The following is a 16,522-nucleotide window of genomic DNA, read 5'->3' as shown; positions in this document are numbered from 1 at the left end:
CACACGCCGGACTATCGCTGGAACGCCCACCCAGCGGGAGGTGATGACGGACCCGTCGTTGCCTGCAGTCTGGCAAGTGTACGGACCTATAGATAGCATTGTCCTAAAATCAGGGCTAGATAGCACTGTCCTGAAATCAGGGATAGATAGCACTGTCCTGAAATCAGGGCTAGATAGCACTGTCCTGAAATCAGGGCTAGATAGCACTGTCCTGAAATCAGGGATAGATAGCATTGTCCTGAAATCAGGGCTAGATAGCACTGTCCTGAAATCAGGGATAGATAGCATTGTCCTGAAATAAGGGATAGATAGCACTGTCCTGAAATCAGGGATTGATAGCACTGTCCTGAAATAAGGGATAGATTACGTTGTCCTAAAATCAGGTATAACAGTGCTGAACCTGGAAATCAGTAATAGATAGTACTGCCCTGAGATCAGGGGTAGATAGCACTTTCCTAAAATTAGAGAGGATAGCACTGTCCTGTAATAAGGGGTAGATAGTACTGCCCTGAGATCAGGGGTAGATAGCACTTTCCTAAAATCAGAGATATATAGCAATGTCCTGAAATAAGCTGAAATAAGGGATAGATTACATTGTCCTGAAATCAGGGAAAACAGTACTGTGCCTGGAAATCAGTGATAGATAGTACTACCCTGAGATCAGGGATAGCACTTTCCTAAAATCAGAGATAGATAGCACTGTCCTGAAATCAGGGATAGATAGCACTGTCCTGAAATCAGGGATAGATAGCACTCTCCTGAAATCAGGGATAGATAGCACTGTCCTGAAAGCAGGGATAGATAGCACTGTCCTAAAATCCGGGATAGATAGTACTGTTCTGAAATCAGGGATTGATAGCACTGTCCTGAAATAAGGGATCGATTACGTTGTCCTGAAATCAGCGATAACAGTACTGTGCCTGGAAATCAGTGATAGATAGTACTACCCTGAGATCAGGGATAGATAGCACTGTCCTGAAATCAGGGATAGATAGCATTGTCCTGAAATCAGGGATAGATAGCACTGTCCTGAAATCAGGGATAGATAGCACTGTCCTAAAATCCGGGATAGATAGTACTGTTCTGAAATCAGGGATTGATAGCACTGTACTGAAATAAGGGAGAGATTACGTTGTCCTGAAATTAGCGATAACAGTACTGTGCCTGGAAATCAGTGATAGATAGTACTACCCTGAGATCAGGGATAGATAGCACTGTCCTAAAGTCAGGGATAACAGTACTGTGCTTGAGAATCGGGAATAGATTAGCACTGTCCTGAAATCAGGGATAAATAGCACTGTCCTGAAATCAGGGATAGATAGTACTGTTCTGAAATCAGGGATTGATGGCACTGTCCTGAAATAAGGGATAGATTACGTTGTCCTGAAATCAGGGATCAGGGCAGCACAGTGGTGTAGTGGTTAGCACTCTGGCCTTGCAGCATTGGGTCCCTGGTTCGAATCCCAGCCAGGTTAACTTCTGCAAGGAGTTTGTATGTTCTCCCCGTGTCTGTGTGGGTTTCCTCCAGGCACTTGGGGTTTCCTCCCACATCCCACATACAGATAAGTTAATTGACTTCCCCCTAAAACTGGCCCTAGTCTACGATATATACACTATAGATTGCGAGCCCCTCTGAGGGACAGTTAAGTGACAAGATAATATACTCTGTACAGCGCTGTGGAAGATGTCGGCGCTATATAAATACTAAATAATAATAATAGATAGCACTGCCGTGAAATAAGGGTTAACAGCACTGTGCCTGGAAATCAGGGGAAAATGGCACTGTGCTAGAAATTAGCTCCTAGATTAGAAGTGGAAAGTAGAAATGTTCCATACATATAATGAGCTTACATATTAATGAGCTTATTTCAGGTTTCCAGTAAGGTACAATTCACTAAGGGCTCTTTCACACTACAGGCAGCGGTAAAAGGCTAAAACGCTGCGTTTTGGCTGCTGGCGTTTTTAAGGCGTTTTTAAGGCGTTTAACGCCAATACATTAGTATCAATTGTAATGAGAAACGCCGCGGTCAGCCCTAAAAAAGCTCCTGGGAGCGTTGAAACGCAACGCTCCAAAACGCAGCGTTAGATGTGAAAGGTAAAATGAAAGTCTATGGACTTTCATTTTACCTAGGAAAACGCCAACTTCGGCCGAAAAACGCCGAAAAAGCCCTCTGGTGTGAAAGGGCCCCAAGTCTTACAAGACTCTTAATTAGCACTTTCAAATAATAATTGATTATTATAGATCATCATCTTTTACTCATGTGTAGCCTTCTGAATTGAATACATAAATTTACGCACTGAATAAATGTTTATAAATTGAATCTGTGATCCATATGAAATCCTCAGCACATGCTTATGTAGGCATAACCAGGGCTATGGAGTCGGTACAAAAATCCACCGACTCCGACTCCTCAGGTTAGGTTTCACCGACTCCGACTCCTCTAATTTGGATATTACAATCTTGTTGATGGAAAGTATGTAACATGAAATGCATCTCTTAACTGCCAACGCTTAGGAATTTTAAAAGACAACTGAAGTGAGAGGGATATGGAGGCTGCCATATTTATTCCCTTTTAAACATTACCAGTTACCTGGATATCCGGCGGATCTTCTGCCTCTAATACTTTTAGTCATAGACTAAAACTAGTCCTTGGTAAGAGTACTTGTAGAAGGTACAGACAGGAACAAAGAACATCTATCAGGCCCAAGGCAATGTAACTGTGTGTACATGTAAGAGTGATGTGCAGGTAATCTGCAGGGGAATGAGGGGATTCTTCCTCTATTACACATTCTTCATGCACAATCTGCACAAGGATCAGGCCCTAGGCAATGTAACTGTGTGTACATGTAAGAGTGATGTGCAGGTAATCTGCAGGGGAATGAGGCGATTCTTCCTCTATTACACATTCTTCATGCACAATCCAAATCAAGTTTATGGGTGATAGACAACACCTCTGTGTTCAATGTGCACAACATTCTCAGTGGATTCCCTGCAGCTCTGTGGGGAGTGCATATGTAGAGTATAGTACTACTGTGTAACAAAGTAAACCTGAGACAGATGAAATTAAAGTTTTATACATACCTGGGCTTCCTCCAGCCCCCTTCAGGCTAATGAGTCCCTCGCTGTCCTCGTCCGCAACCTGGATCTTTTGCTGTGGGTCCAGGTACTTGACCCCAGGTACTGCACACACTCCACCGCCGGGAGCGTACTACACCTGTGCATCACTATTGCGCAGGTGCAGGATGCTCCTGGCTGTGGGAGCGGCACACGGCCGGACTGCGCTGATTGGCTGAACTAACAGGACTCATAGCAGAAGATCCATGTGGTGGAGGTGGACAGCGAGGGACTGATTAGCCTGAAGGGGGCAGGAGGAAGCCCCAGGTATGTATAAAACTTTTCTTTTCATCCGTATCAGGTACCCTTTAATTCATAGTCATCAAACCAAATTTTAACAACATATCAAATTATTTTATTTCATGAGCAAAGGGAGTGCATAAATTTGCATAAACCAGCATCAGCGCAGAATTATTTGCATCTCATTAACCATCTCTATTAGTGACACAGCTACACATCAGGCTTTATTCTTACAGCATAGATGTTATTTAGTATATATGTTACGGCCAGAACCCGTAGTGTGGCCACTTCGGGTTCTGGCCGGCCAATGTGCGAAGTGGCCGCAGCGGAGCGGCCAATGTCAGAAATGTAACTACTACACTAAGCTACAATGTATTTTACGGCCGTCTCCCTGCGGCCCAATGTATAACAACTTGCTTAATTTCATTTCGCACTGCCTCCTCTCCTCCTCCCCTGCCTCCTATACGATACGGAGCAGCGAGTCGTTCGTCGCGCCAGGGGAAGCAGAGCACCCGCTCTGCAGGAACGGCAGGATTCCCCTGCCGCGACGAACGACTCTCGGGGACACGCGTGTCACCACCGGCTGCTCCGTATCGTATAGGAGGCAGGGAGAGGCGGGGGGGGGGGGGGGGGAGGAGGAGAGGAGGAGGAGGCAGTGCGAAAGCCGGCGGCTTCATCTATTACATTGCCGCCGGCTATATTTAATGAAATTAAGCAAGTTGTCATACATTTGGCCGCAGCGAGATGGCCGTAAAATACATTGTAGCTTAGTGTAGTAGTTACATTTCTGACATTGGCCGCTCCGCTGCGGCCACTTCGCACATTGGCCGGCCAGAACCCGAAGTGGCTGGCCAGAACGCGAAGTGGCCACACTTCGGGTTCTGGCCGTAACATATATAAGAGATTCCTGTGTACACATCATATATACTGTACAGTCACAATCAGATATGTATATCTGACTTTAAAAATATGGGGACTGCTTTAATTAAGCAGCACAAGTACTAATTTTGATTGGTTTATTTCATTTTTGTGGACTAGGCACAGCTATTACTGTATATATACATTATTTATGATGACTATTATCTGAGAAATAGAACATTTTATCATATTTTCTATTTTAATTACAGTTTAAATTCATTAGGAGTCAGAGTTGGTGCATTTTTCCCCGACTCCGACTATCCAAAAATTGCTCCGACTCCACAGCCCTGGCCAAAATTAAAGACAGGTAGTAGCCAGTGACAAATGAGTATAATCACACATTTCATACAGATTTTAGGATCCTCACCTGTTATTTTGATTCTATCCTGTGCCAGATGTCCAGCAATATTAATCCATGCAGAGGTAGCACTTGGTTTTATTGTCCTGCGGTCCCCATGAAATAACACTTCTTTGTCGTCATTCGGTGTTGGTCTCCAGGAGTCCTGTCAGTGTTCTACTGTTCTGCAAAAAGATAAAGGATCAGTTATCACAGTTTAAATGACCCCCTATAGTCATTGGCTTTCCCTTTCCCCGCCTCTATGCAAAAGTCTCTCTCCTTTCAGCCAGGGACAGTCTCTTTATATATCTCAGTGACAGTACCTGGCAGAGACAGATCATTGAAGCACACTCATTACTATCCTTGACAGTCTATGCAGCTCAGTCACAATTTCTTGAAGCTAGCTTCTGTGTTTTGGCCACGGTTTTGTGACTGTCTGTAATTCAGCCTCATTGTACACATCCCTCAGCCAATTTCTCATCTCTATGTGACAGTCCTGGTCTGTAAGTAACAGTCTCTTCTTCCTTCAGTGACAGTCCAGAATCTGTCAGGTCTCTCCACAAGTCTTTTCATCCTCAGAGAGACAATCTGTTTTGTCCCAAAGTGACTTATTAAACCTGTAGTGTGTCTCTGTCTCTCTAGGAACAGGTTTCCTGCGGACGCCACTGTCTCCTCTGTGTGTGTGACTCTTTACTGTCTGTATCACAGTATGTAACCACTGGACATGTCTCTCACTAGTCCTCTGAGTCACTCAGCCTGAGCCCTAGCTTGTCTCTCTCTCATACTCATTATATACTCTGCTTGTGTAGGCTGCACTCTCTCCTCTCTCTGTATATTCCACACCTGTCTCTCTCTGCTTGCCTCTTAGGTTCACTCTCTCCTTACTGACTGTCTACTCCATACCTCAGTATGTCTCTCAGCCTCTCACTCCCTCTATTTACTCCTCTCTTTCTCTCAGTGTGTACTGCATGTGTTAGGCTGTCTCGTAGTATGTGCCTGGCTATCTCTCAGTCTGTAACCCATGCCTGGCTGTCTCTCAGTATATACCCCATATGTTAGGGTGTCTCTCAGTATGTACCCCATGCAAGTCTGTCTTTCAGTATGTACCCCATGCAAGTCTGTCTCTTAGTACGTACCCCATATGCCTGGCACTCTCTCAGTCAGTACCCCATACCTGGCTGTCTCTCAGTCTGTACCCCATGCAAGGCTGCCTCTTAGTATATACCCCATGCCTGGCTGTTTCTCAGTATATACCCCATATGTTAGGGTGTCTCTTAGTATATACCCCATGCAAGTTTTGTCCCTAAGTCTGTACCCCATGCATGGCTGTCTCTCAGTATATATCCTAAATGTTAGGGTGTCTCCCAGTATGTACCCCATGCAAGTCTGTCTCTCAGTCTGTACCCCATGCCTGGCTGTCTCTCAGTATGTACCCCATGCAAGTCTGTCTCTCAGTCTGTACCCAATGTAAATCTGTCTCTCAGTCTGTACCCCATGCAAGTCTGTTTCTCAGTAATGTACCCCATGCCTGGCTGTCTCTCAGTATGTACCCCATGCAAGTCTGTCTCTCAGTAATGTACCCCATATGCCTGGCTGTCTCTCAGTATGTGCCCTATGCCTGGCTGTCTCTCAGTAAGTCTCCCATGAAAGGCACTCAGTCTGTACCCCATGTCTGGCTGTCTCTCAGTCCGTACCCCATGCCTGCCTGTCTCTCAGTAATGTACCCCATATGCCTGGCTGTCTCTCAGTATGCACCCCATGCATGGCTGTCTATAAGTATGTACCCCATACAAGGCAACCAGTCTGTACCCCATGTCTGGCTGTCTCTCAGTATGTGCCCCATACCTAGCTGTCTCTCAGTCCGTACCCCAAGCAAGGCTGCCTCTTAGTATGTACCCCATACCTGCCTGTCTTTCAGTATGTACTCCATGCTAGTCTGTCTCTCAGTAATGTACCCCATATGCCTGGCTGTCTCGCAGTCTATACCCCATGCAAGGCTGTCTCTAGGTATATACCTCATTGGAAGGCTTTCTCTCTGTAACCCATGCCTGGTTGTCTCTCAGTATGAACCCCATGCCTGACTGTTTCTCACTATGAACCCCATGTTAGGCTGTCTCTCAGTCTGTACCTCATGCCTGGCTGTCTCTCAGCCTGTACCCCATATGCCTGGCTTTATCTCAGTAGCCCATGCCTTGCACGCTCTCAGTCTGTACCCCATGCAAGGCTGTCTCTCTGTACCCCATGCCTGACTGTCTCTCAGTCAGTACCCGATGCAAGGCTGTCTCTCAGTCTGTACCACGTTAGGATGTCTCTCAGTCAGTACCCCATGCCTGTCACTCTCTTGGTCAGTACCCCATGCCTGTCTGTCTCTCAGTCTGTACCACATACTTGGCTGTCTCTCAGTCTGTACCCCATGCAAGGCTGTCTCTCAGGATTTACCCCATGCCTGGCTGTCTCTCAGTCTGTACCCCATGTATGGCTGTCTCTCAGTATGTACCCCAAACCTGGATGTCTCTCAGTCAGTACCCCATGCCTGGCAGTATCTCGGTACCCCATGCCTGGCACTCTCACAGTCTGTGCCCCATGCAAGGCTGTCTCTCAGTCAGTAAGTACCCCATGCCTGTCTGTATCTCAGTACCCCATGCCTTGCACTCTCTCGGTCAGAACCCCATGCAAGGCTGTCTCTCAGTCTGTACCCCATGCATGGCTGTCGCTCAGTCTGTACCTCATGCATGGCTGTCTCTCAGTCTGTACCTCATGCCTGGCTGTCTCTCAGTCTGTACCTCATGCCTTGCTGTCTCTCAGTCTGTACCTCATGCCTTGCTGTCTCTCAGTATGTACCTATGCCTGACTGTTTCTCAGTATGTACCCCATGCAAGGCTGTCTCTTAGTCTGTACCCCATATGCCTGGCTGTCTCTCAGTCTGTACCTCATGCCTGGCTGTCTCTCAGTATGTACCTATGCCTGACTGTTTCTCAGTATATACCCCCTGCAAGGCACTCAGCCTGTACCCCATGCAAGGCTATCTCTCAGTATGTGCCTGGCAGTCTCGCAGTCTGTACCCCATGCAAGGCTGTCTCTCAGTAATGTACCCCATGCCTGGCTGTCTCTCAGGCTGTACCCCATGCCTGGCTGTCTCTCAGTATGCATCCCATATGCACGGCTGTCTCTCAGTCTGTACCCCATGCAAGGCAGTCTCTCAGTATGTGCCTGGCAGTCTCGCAGTCTGTACCCCATGCAAGGCTGTCTCTCAGTAATGTACCCCATGCCTGGCTGTCTCTCAGGCTGTACCCCATGCCTGGCTGTCTCTCAGTATGCATCCCATATGCACGGCTGTCTCTCAGTCTGTACCCCATGCCTGGCTGTCTCTCAGTCTGTACCCCATGCCTAGCTGTCTCTCTGTCAGTATCCCATATGCCTGGATGTCTCTCAGTACCCCATGCCTGGCACTCTCTCAGTCTGTGCCCCATTCAAGGCTGTCTCTCAGTCAGTAGGTACCCCATGCCTGTCTGTATCTCAGTATTTACCACATGCCTGGCTGTCTCTCAATATGTACCCCATGCATGGCTGTCTCTTAGTCTGTGCCCCATGCCAGGCTGTCTCTCAGTATGTACCCCATGCCTGGCTGTCTCTCAGTATGTACCCCATGCCTGGCTGTCTCTCAGTATGTATCCCATGCCTGGCTGTCTCTCAGTATATACCACCAAGGCACTCAGTCTGTACCCCATGCAAGGCTGTCAGTGTCTCTCAGTATATACCCCTTGCAAGACACTCTCTCAGCCCATGCATAGCTGTCTCTCAGTCAGTACCCCATTTCGCCTGGCAGTCTCTCAGTATGTACCCCATGCAAGGCTGTCTCTCAGTCAGTCTGTACCCCATAAGCCTGGCTCACTGTCTCTCAGCATCATTGCTTGTTTCTCTCAGGTTGCGCATCTCTCTGTCAGATTCTCCACCACGTGACCAACTCTGCAGAAACCATGGAGACGTGTGAAGACGGCCAGCTCTCTGATTGGCTCCCGCTGCTGCCAGTCACCACATGTCCCCGCCCATGGCTGTGCTCTGCTCTGATGGGGAGTAGAGATGGGAAGTTCGGATCTTTTCAATGATCCGGATGATTCGAATCGGATCATTGAAGAGATCCGGATCTTTGATCCGAATCTCGGATCATTTTACTACTGAAGCATTCGGGGTTGAAATGAACAGCAGGACAGGTCTGTGGACAGGAGAAGGGGAGGGAGTGGACACACAGAGAAGGGGAGAAGATGGACAGAGGGCAGGGAGTGGACAGAGAAGGGAGGAGGGACGAGCAGAGAGCAGAAATGTTTGCACGTAATACCCACATGCTGAAGTCATATGCTTTACATATATTTCACCTATATGTTCATCTGTACACTTTGAAAGAAAAGGTCGCACAGTGAAAGAAAGCATTCCCAGAAGATAAGTGCAGCTGTTTAGTGCCGAGTGCAGGAGGATTATATTGCCTTTCAATCACACTGTCTGCAAAGTTACTGAGCTGTGCTGAGCCAAAAACTTCCAATGTGATCACTGTGCAGCACTACGGAACAGACAGCCTATAATGGGCAGCACGTTATAGCCAGTATGTGTGCTCTACACATATCTGGCAGTGGCACCGATGTCCCCTCGCTCTCATCTACCTGTCTCCCTGCAAGGCTGCCTCCTCTCCAACTCAGCAATCCATCCCTGCTCTGCTTCCCGAACCCCGCTGCCCGCTGAGAGGGGGCGTGTCGCTCCTGGCCCCGCCCATTTTGCGATCCGAATCACTCATTTTGATGATTCGGATGATCGACTCATAAAATAGATTCGGATCAAAGATCCGAATCGTTCATGATCCAGGCTGCGAGTCTCTGACTCTCTCTCAGATCAGGTGCCTGGATAGTAAAGTTATTTAGCAAGGGGCTGCTCTGACCCAACCAAGTCTCTCCTCAGTAGCCTGACCAGGGGCTGCTCACTCTAGAGGGCAACACTGGCAAGCAAGGCATGCTGGTACTTGTAGTTCTGACACAGTTTAAAAAAGTTTAGCCTTAGCAGTCTGGGGTTTGTGGTACAGCATTATTATTATTATTATTATTTAGTATTTATATAGCGCCGACATATTACGCAGCGCTGTACAGTGTATATATATATATATATATCTTGTCACTAACTGTCCCTCAAAGGAGCTCACAATCTAATCCCTACCATTGCCATATGTCTATATTATGTAGTGCAAGTACTGTAGTTTAGGGCCAATTTTAGGGGGAGTCAATTAACTTATCCATATGTTTTTGGAATGTGGGAGGAAACCGGAGTGCCCGGAGGAAACCCACGCAGACACGGAGAGAACATACAAACTCTTTGCAGATAGTGCCCTGGCTGGGACTCGAACCAGGGACCCAGCGCTGCAAGGCGAGAGCGCTAACCACTACACCACCGTGCAGCATGCACTAAAAGAAAAACCTACAGGATTATCCTATGCTTATAAAGCACCAATATATTATAGTACTCTGTGGATGCATAGATACATTAATCAGCCACCCTTTGTGTGTCTTGTATAGTACCACTAATCCCCCGATTGTTCTGAAGAATCCGGCGCGCCCTAGTCCCCCGCACTCGCCCGCTGGCCACATGCGCACGCCGCACACCCACTTCTCTGCTTCTCTACACCGCAAGCGCAGTAGGTCACTAGGTGACAGTTGTAATATGCGCGACAGGGGCAAACCCAGGATTTTAAAGGATAATAATGAGGACAGCCGACATCTGTGATGAAGGGGAAAGTGAAGCATTCACCCAGCAGAGCACAGGGCTGTGCTCATACCTAACTCTGTTAAAGAGACACTGTAACATCAAAAAGATCCCCTGGGGGGTACTCACCTCGGGAGGGGGAAGCCTCAGTGTCCCAATGAGGCTTCCCAAGCCGTCCTCTGACCCACGGGGGTCTCGCTGCAGCCCTCCGAACAGCGTCCCAACAGATCCGACAGCTTGTTCAATATTTACAGTTCCAGGCTCCAGCGGAGCCGCTGTTGCGGCTTTCGGCTCCGAAGTAGACGGAAATACCTGATCTCAGTCAAGTCCGTCTGCTCTACTGCGCAGGAGCCGGAGACTTGCGTCTGCGCAGTAAAGCACACCCGACGGCGATCAGGTATTTCCGCCTATTTCGGAGCCGAGAGCCGCCACAGCGCCTGTGCAGGAGCCGGGAAGGTAAATATTTGCATCGTCGCTGTTCGGAGGGCTGCAGCGAGACCCCCGAGGGACGGAGGACGGTGTGGGAAGCCTCATTGGGACCCTGAGGCTTCCCTCTCCCGAGGTGAGTACCCCCCAGGGGAACTTTTTGATGTTACAGGTTTCCCAGAGCTGCTCCAAGCTCTATACGCATGCTGCTGCTCCATGCTCTGTACACATGCTGCTGCTCCATGTTCTGTACACATGCTACTGCTCCAAGCTTTGTACACACGCTGCTGCTCCATGCTCTGTACACATGCTGCTGCTCCATGCTCTGTACACACGCTGCTGCTCTATGCTCTGTACACCTGCTTCTGCTCCATGCTCTGTACACACGCTGCTGCTCCATCCAAAGTCAACTGTAGCAGGGAAAGAAAGGGAGCAGTGCTGTGAGCTGCAGGGTGCCTGCATATATTCTGGTGTCTCAACTCGTGCCTGTCCCCAGACACTGCACCGGCCCTCGTTTGAGGGGGGATTCTGGGCAGCTGTAATCCTCCCCTCCATTTGCCTATATGTGTGCAGCACTGCGTCCACCCCGTGCATGTTACAAATGCATTTTAATGCATTGGAGCAGTAAAAATCTGAGGCTCTGCACACTCCAAGCGCCGAAGAGCCCCCTCCCCCAGCCCAACACCACAACCACCACAGAGCTCTCTTCTCCCAAAGCCTGAGCATGCACCACTACTGCCCGAAGCCTGCGTGCTCGCACAGCACAACTGTCGCACTCAACACTCACCCACACTAAGCCGCTGCCCACAAATGCATCACCTACACTAAGCCACCACCCACAACTGCGCTAGGCACACTAAGCCACCGCCCACAATTGTGCTGCGCACACTTCGCCACCGCTCAGGGTCCCTGCATACTTACAACCTTTGCTTTTATATACGATCCCTGGCAGATTGGCTATTGAATAAACAGTTGCTGCTTGCTAACTGCAGTTTAACTGGCAACTGGCCTCAGTGTGTCCACGCCGTGCATAATTACAACAGTTTTTTAGTTATACAGCTAGACCAGAACTCCTTGTGCCATCAAACCCATACTGACTTCACCAGACTTCTGAAGCTGTCCTGTGGCCAAGCAGGTAATCTGGGTGGCGAGGGAGTTTTAGCACCTCGATAGCTGCTATTAGTGGCTCTAATTTTGTATCCGCAGTTTGTAAAGCGAGTGGCCCTGGTCCCCGCTGTTTTATTGGTTGACTCCATTGCCCAAATTGCTTTTATAGCCACTGATTGCAGCTGTTAAGAAAAGCGATTATGGTGGCGCTCAAACTTCCCAAAGCAGGTGGTTTCGGCACACAGAGCTCACCGCCGGGCGCCGAAACCAGGCACCCCATAGCAGCAATGCGCATAAGGTTACTTCAGGGCTCTGGTGGCTGTCGGATCCCAAATTACATCTCCCTCCCAGTTACGACGACTTGGAGGGGGGAATAGTATTTAACGATGTTGGGAATTTGAGTGGCACCGCCGCTCCCCCGCCTCCTGTATAGCGCGGCTCCCCGCCTGTGTCCCTTCCCTCCCCGCTTCTGTAAGCCGATTGGATGTAGCCTATGGAGGTGGGGAGGGAAAGGACACAGGTGGAGAGCCGCGCTATACAGGAGGCGGGGGAGTGGTGGATGAATGACAGGCAGAGGTAAATAGCAGGCTAGCAACAATCTGCGTTTTGCTAGCCTGGTGCTTTTTTAATGGGGGACAGGAGAGCCGGGGGAGGGGGGGGGGGGGTGGACACAGAGGCTGGTCATTGTATAGAGAACGTGCCTCTGTGTCCTAATATGATTTGACAAACCCACCTCGGGTTCTCTTTAACATTTTAAAATAAGAACTATATTAATTTAAGTCATGGGAACAATGGCGTAACAAGCGCGTAGCAATAGCCATAGCGGGGCCCTGGAGCATAGGGGCAGGGATGGTCGTAGTCAGCCAACTTCGCTACGCTGGAACTACGCGTAGTTTTACGCAATTATGCTTCGCCAAACTATGGCTTCGAAATCAAATATTCGCTTCGTATGCATTTCGTAGAATACGCGTTAAAATACGCAATTACGCGTAGTGCGAAGCGTAGTATATGCGATGCTTATGCCTGTATGCAGAAAATTGTACGCATTAATTCCTCTTTAGATGCTTATCCCGGTAACTCTTCTATGCGTACATTCCCCTTTCCAATGCATAAATTTGTAAGCATACAATCGTACGCGGAAAAATAGACGCGAGTAATGCATACGTAGTTCACTACACAATACACATATTAACTACGCATAGTAAGCGTAAGCTACGCGTAGCGGTACTTCGCTACGCGTAAATTCGTAAGCGTAGTTCTGCAACTTCACCTACGAACTACGATGCGTAGATGCAAACTACGATGCGTAAATTCGCACTGGCGTAGTTTCCCTGCATAGGGGACCCAGTGGATACTTAATTTATTCACCATTACCTTTTTTGTGTTTCTCTCTGACTTTGTCTCAGTGCCCATGAACTATGTGCTGTGTTGATTGCATGAGAATGTAAATTGCCCAATAACTCATATCCGTAGGGTAGGGGCAGGTGGCATTGGTTAAGAGCCTACACCTGAGGGCCCATGAAAGTTTTGCTATGGGGCCCCCATGATCTCTAGTTACGCCACTGCATGTGAATAAAGTTTAGAGTCAATTAACCACTTGCCGACCGCACGCTTATACCGTGCGTCGGCAAAGTGGCAGCTGCAGGACCAGCAACGCAGTACTGCGTCACCAGCTGCAGGCTGATTAATCAGGAAGCAGCCGCTCGCGCGAGCGGCTGCTTCCTGTCAAATCACAGCGGGGGGCTCCGTGAATAGCCTGCGGGCCGCCGATGGAGGCTTGCAGGCTAAATGTAAACACAAGCTGAAATAATCCGCTTTGTTTACATTGTACGGCGCTGCTGCGCAGCAGCGCCGTAAGGCAGATCGGCGATCCCCGGCCAATCAGCGGCCGGGGATTGCCGCCATGTGACAGGGGACGTCCTGTCACAGACTGCACAGGACGGATAGCGTCCTGTGCAGCCCCGATCACCGGGGGGACAGGTAGGAGAGGGAGGGGGGTGAATGTCGCCGCGGAGGGGGGCTTTGAGGTGCCCCCCCCCCGCCAGCCACACGCAGGCAGGAGAGATCGGACCCCCCCAGCACATCATAGTGGGGAAAAAAGGGGGGTGATCTGATCTCTCTGCCTGCACCCTGATCTGTGCTGGGGGCTGTAGAGCCCACCCAGCACAGATCACATAATTCAATGCTGGTCCTTAAGGGGGGGTAAAGGGTGGGTCCTCAAGTGGTTAAACACATTTTCAGTAAGAAAATACACATATTTACATAGATCTGTACATCAGTCCTGAAAGAGGGACAAATGAGAAAGGGAGGGATTGGATCCCCAAAGAGAGACAATTGGGAGATACAGTATAAGTGCCTTGCTGAAAAGAGGTTATTTACTGAGAAGATGTTACTGTGGCTTGTAACCTGGACATTAGCTTATTAGTGAGCCATTATTAGGATGGCAGCGGGTAGGTCCAGCTGCGGGCATGACGAGTAATTTCCATCTCCGGCAGGCTGTGGCTGCAGCACAATTATCATGAGTCACAATCTCGTGAGTGTTCATCTCTCTAATCATAGATCTGTTACTTCTCCATAGGAACTCATGCCTGGAATACAAGGTCTCTAGAGGGACTCCATACAGCAGTGGTGCTCATGTCATCCAGGAAGCACTGGGAATCACTACACATCTATTCTCAGAAAGCTTATTCAGTTTAAAGTGGGCCTGAACTCTTGCACAGGACACAAGGAAAACATAACAGAAATGCACCCTGTATGTGTTTAAAGAGGAACTGAAGAGAGAGGTATATGGCGGCTGCCATGTTTATTTCCTTTTAAGCAATACCAGTTGCCTGGCAGCCCTGCCTCTAATACTATTAGCCATAGCCCCTGAACAAGCAGGCGGCAGATCAGGTGTTTCAGACTTTAAAGTCTGATCTGACAAGACTAGCTGCATGCTTGTTTCTGGTGTTATTCAGATACTACTGCAGAGAAATAGACCAGCAGGGCTGCCAGGCAACTGGTATTGATTAAAAGGAAATAAATATGGCAGCCTCTGTATACCTCTTACTTCAGTTCCCCTTTAAAGAGGAACTGTAACATAAAAAGATCCCCTGGGGGGTACTCACCTCGGGTGGGGGAAGCCTCCGGATCCTAATGAGGCTTCCCACGCCGTCCTCCATCCGTCAGGGGTCTCGCTGCAGCCCTCCGTGGAGTCCGGGCAGCGGTGACGTCAATATTTACCTTCCTGGCTCCTGCGCAGGCGCTCTGACGGCTGTCGGCTCCGAACTACACGGAAATACCCGATCGCCGTCGGGTCCGCTCTACTGCGCAGGCGCAAGTTTCCTGCGCCTGCGCAGTAGAGCGGACCCGAATGAGATCGGGTATTTCCGTGTAGTTCGGAATGGAAAGCCGCCACAGCGCCCCCGCTGGAGCCAGCAAAGGTAAATATTGAAATGACAGTCGGCACAGTCGCCGGCTGTTCGGAGGGCTGCGGAGAGACCCCCGTGGGACAGAGGACGGCGTGGGAAGCCTCATTAGGATCCGGAGGCTTCCCCCACCCGAGGTGAGTACCCCTGAGGGGATCTTTTGAATGTTACAGAGTCTCTTTAAAGTGACTGAAAATTTACTCAGCAGCACTGAAAAGGCTTGGTGTTTCTTTAAAAGTTTCACAGCATCAGAACTTTGTTTTTCTTACCCAAGCCTCATTTTTAGCTGCACAGAAAAAAACTGCCCGGGCATTTTTCCCCTGATGCTGTGCAAAGCATGATGGGATTTCTGATGTTGTTGTTGTTCTCTTTCTGTTGTTTTGGAGCAAATTTTTTTATTTTTTATTTTGAATTTGAGATTTGAAGCCTAGCGTGTGCAGCTGGGAGGGGTGATCCGGACACAGGACAGTTGGAACTGTCTCATGCTCCCTGTCACCTCCTTTCAACCAAAATGATGGCTGCCCCAATGACAAAGATGGCAGCCCCCATGAAATCACAAACCTTTGCCTGTTCTTTTAAAACAGGGTGTGTAAGAGATTATATTACCTATCTATTTTAATTATCATAACTAATGTAATTAACATAACTAATGTAACTTAATGTTTTTTTGTTTAAAGGTTATTATGCTGTTGTGTATCTTTTAGAGCAGAGAGGAAGTTCTGAGTTCAGGTGCGCTTTAAAGGCTAATAATAAAACACAAACATCAAATCAACTCTAAAGGCTCATACACACATCAGACCATAGTCTTTGGAAAATGAAAGATCACAGGCCAATTTTACCCCCTTCCATGTAGTATGAGAGCCATACCTTCTCAGTCTTTTCTATGGAGCTGAACTCTCCATCAGACAGAAATCTTTGCAGGATGCTGCACACATTCAACAGATCAATATCTGCAAAAGATCCGTTCCTGCAAAATGCATTCATAGTCTATGATATCTGCAGATCATCATACACACCTTGTTTAACAGACATTCATCTGCAGATCAGATCCACCAGGATGGATTTTCAGATCTGCAGATGATTGTCAGTTAAACAAGGTGTAAGTGTATGAGGATTTGCAGATATCATAGACTATGAATGCAATTTGCAGGAACGGATCTTTTGCAGCTACAGATCTTTTGTGTCTGTACAGCATCTCTGTGTGCAGCATCTTGCAAAGATTTTTTTCTG

The 16,522-nt window shown here is 48.4% G+C and overlaps 2 protein-coding genes across 6 annotated transcripts in view; one reads left to right on the top strand and one right to left on the bottom strand.

Annotated features, from left to right (window-relative positions):
* Positions 1-11,781, bottom strand: part of LOC137520777 (mucolipin-3-like) — a 71,450-nt gene extending 59,669 nt beyond the window's left edge. The window contains exons 1-2 of one of the 5 annotated variants that reach the window (XM_068239124.1): positions 11,700-11,781; positions 4,641-4,795 (exon numbers count right to left, since the gene is read on the bottom strand). The gene's annotated coding sequence lies outside the window, so the exon portion shown is untranslated. Of the gene's footprint in view, positions 1-4,640; positions 4,796-8,451; positions 8,606-11,699 lie in introns of those variants that run through there. The other 4 variants (XM_068239123.1, XM_068239122.1, XM_068239126.1 and 1 more) reach the window with 4 other exon arrangements.
* Positions 11,782-11,817: 36 nt separating this feature from the next.
* The window catches only part of DNAI3 (dynein axonemal intermediate chain 3), a 123,590-nt gene continuing 118,885 nt past the window's right edge, over positions 11,818-16,522 (top strand). The window contains exon 1 of the mRNA XM_068239121.1: positions 11,818-11,913. The gene's annotated coding sequence lies outside the window, so the exon portion shown is untranslated. The remainder of the gene's footprint in view (positions 11,914-16,522) is intronic.

The sequence above is a fragment of the Hyperolius riggenbachi genome, chromosome 6, assembly GCF_040937935.1.
Source record: "Hyperolius riggenbachi isolate aHypRig1 chromosome 6, aHypRig1.pri, whole genome shotgun sequence".
In the NCBI taxonomy this organism is placed as follows: Eukaryota; Metazoa; Chordata; class Amphibia; order Anura; family Hyperoliidae; genus Hyperolius; species Hyperolius riggenbachi.
This window is presented reverse-complemented; position numbering and strand designations above follow the sequence as displayed.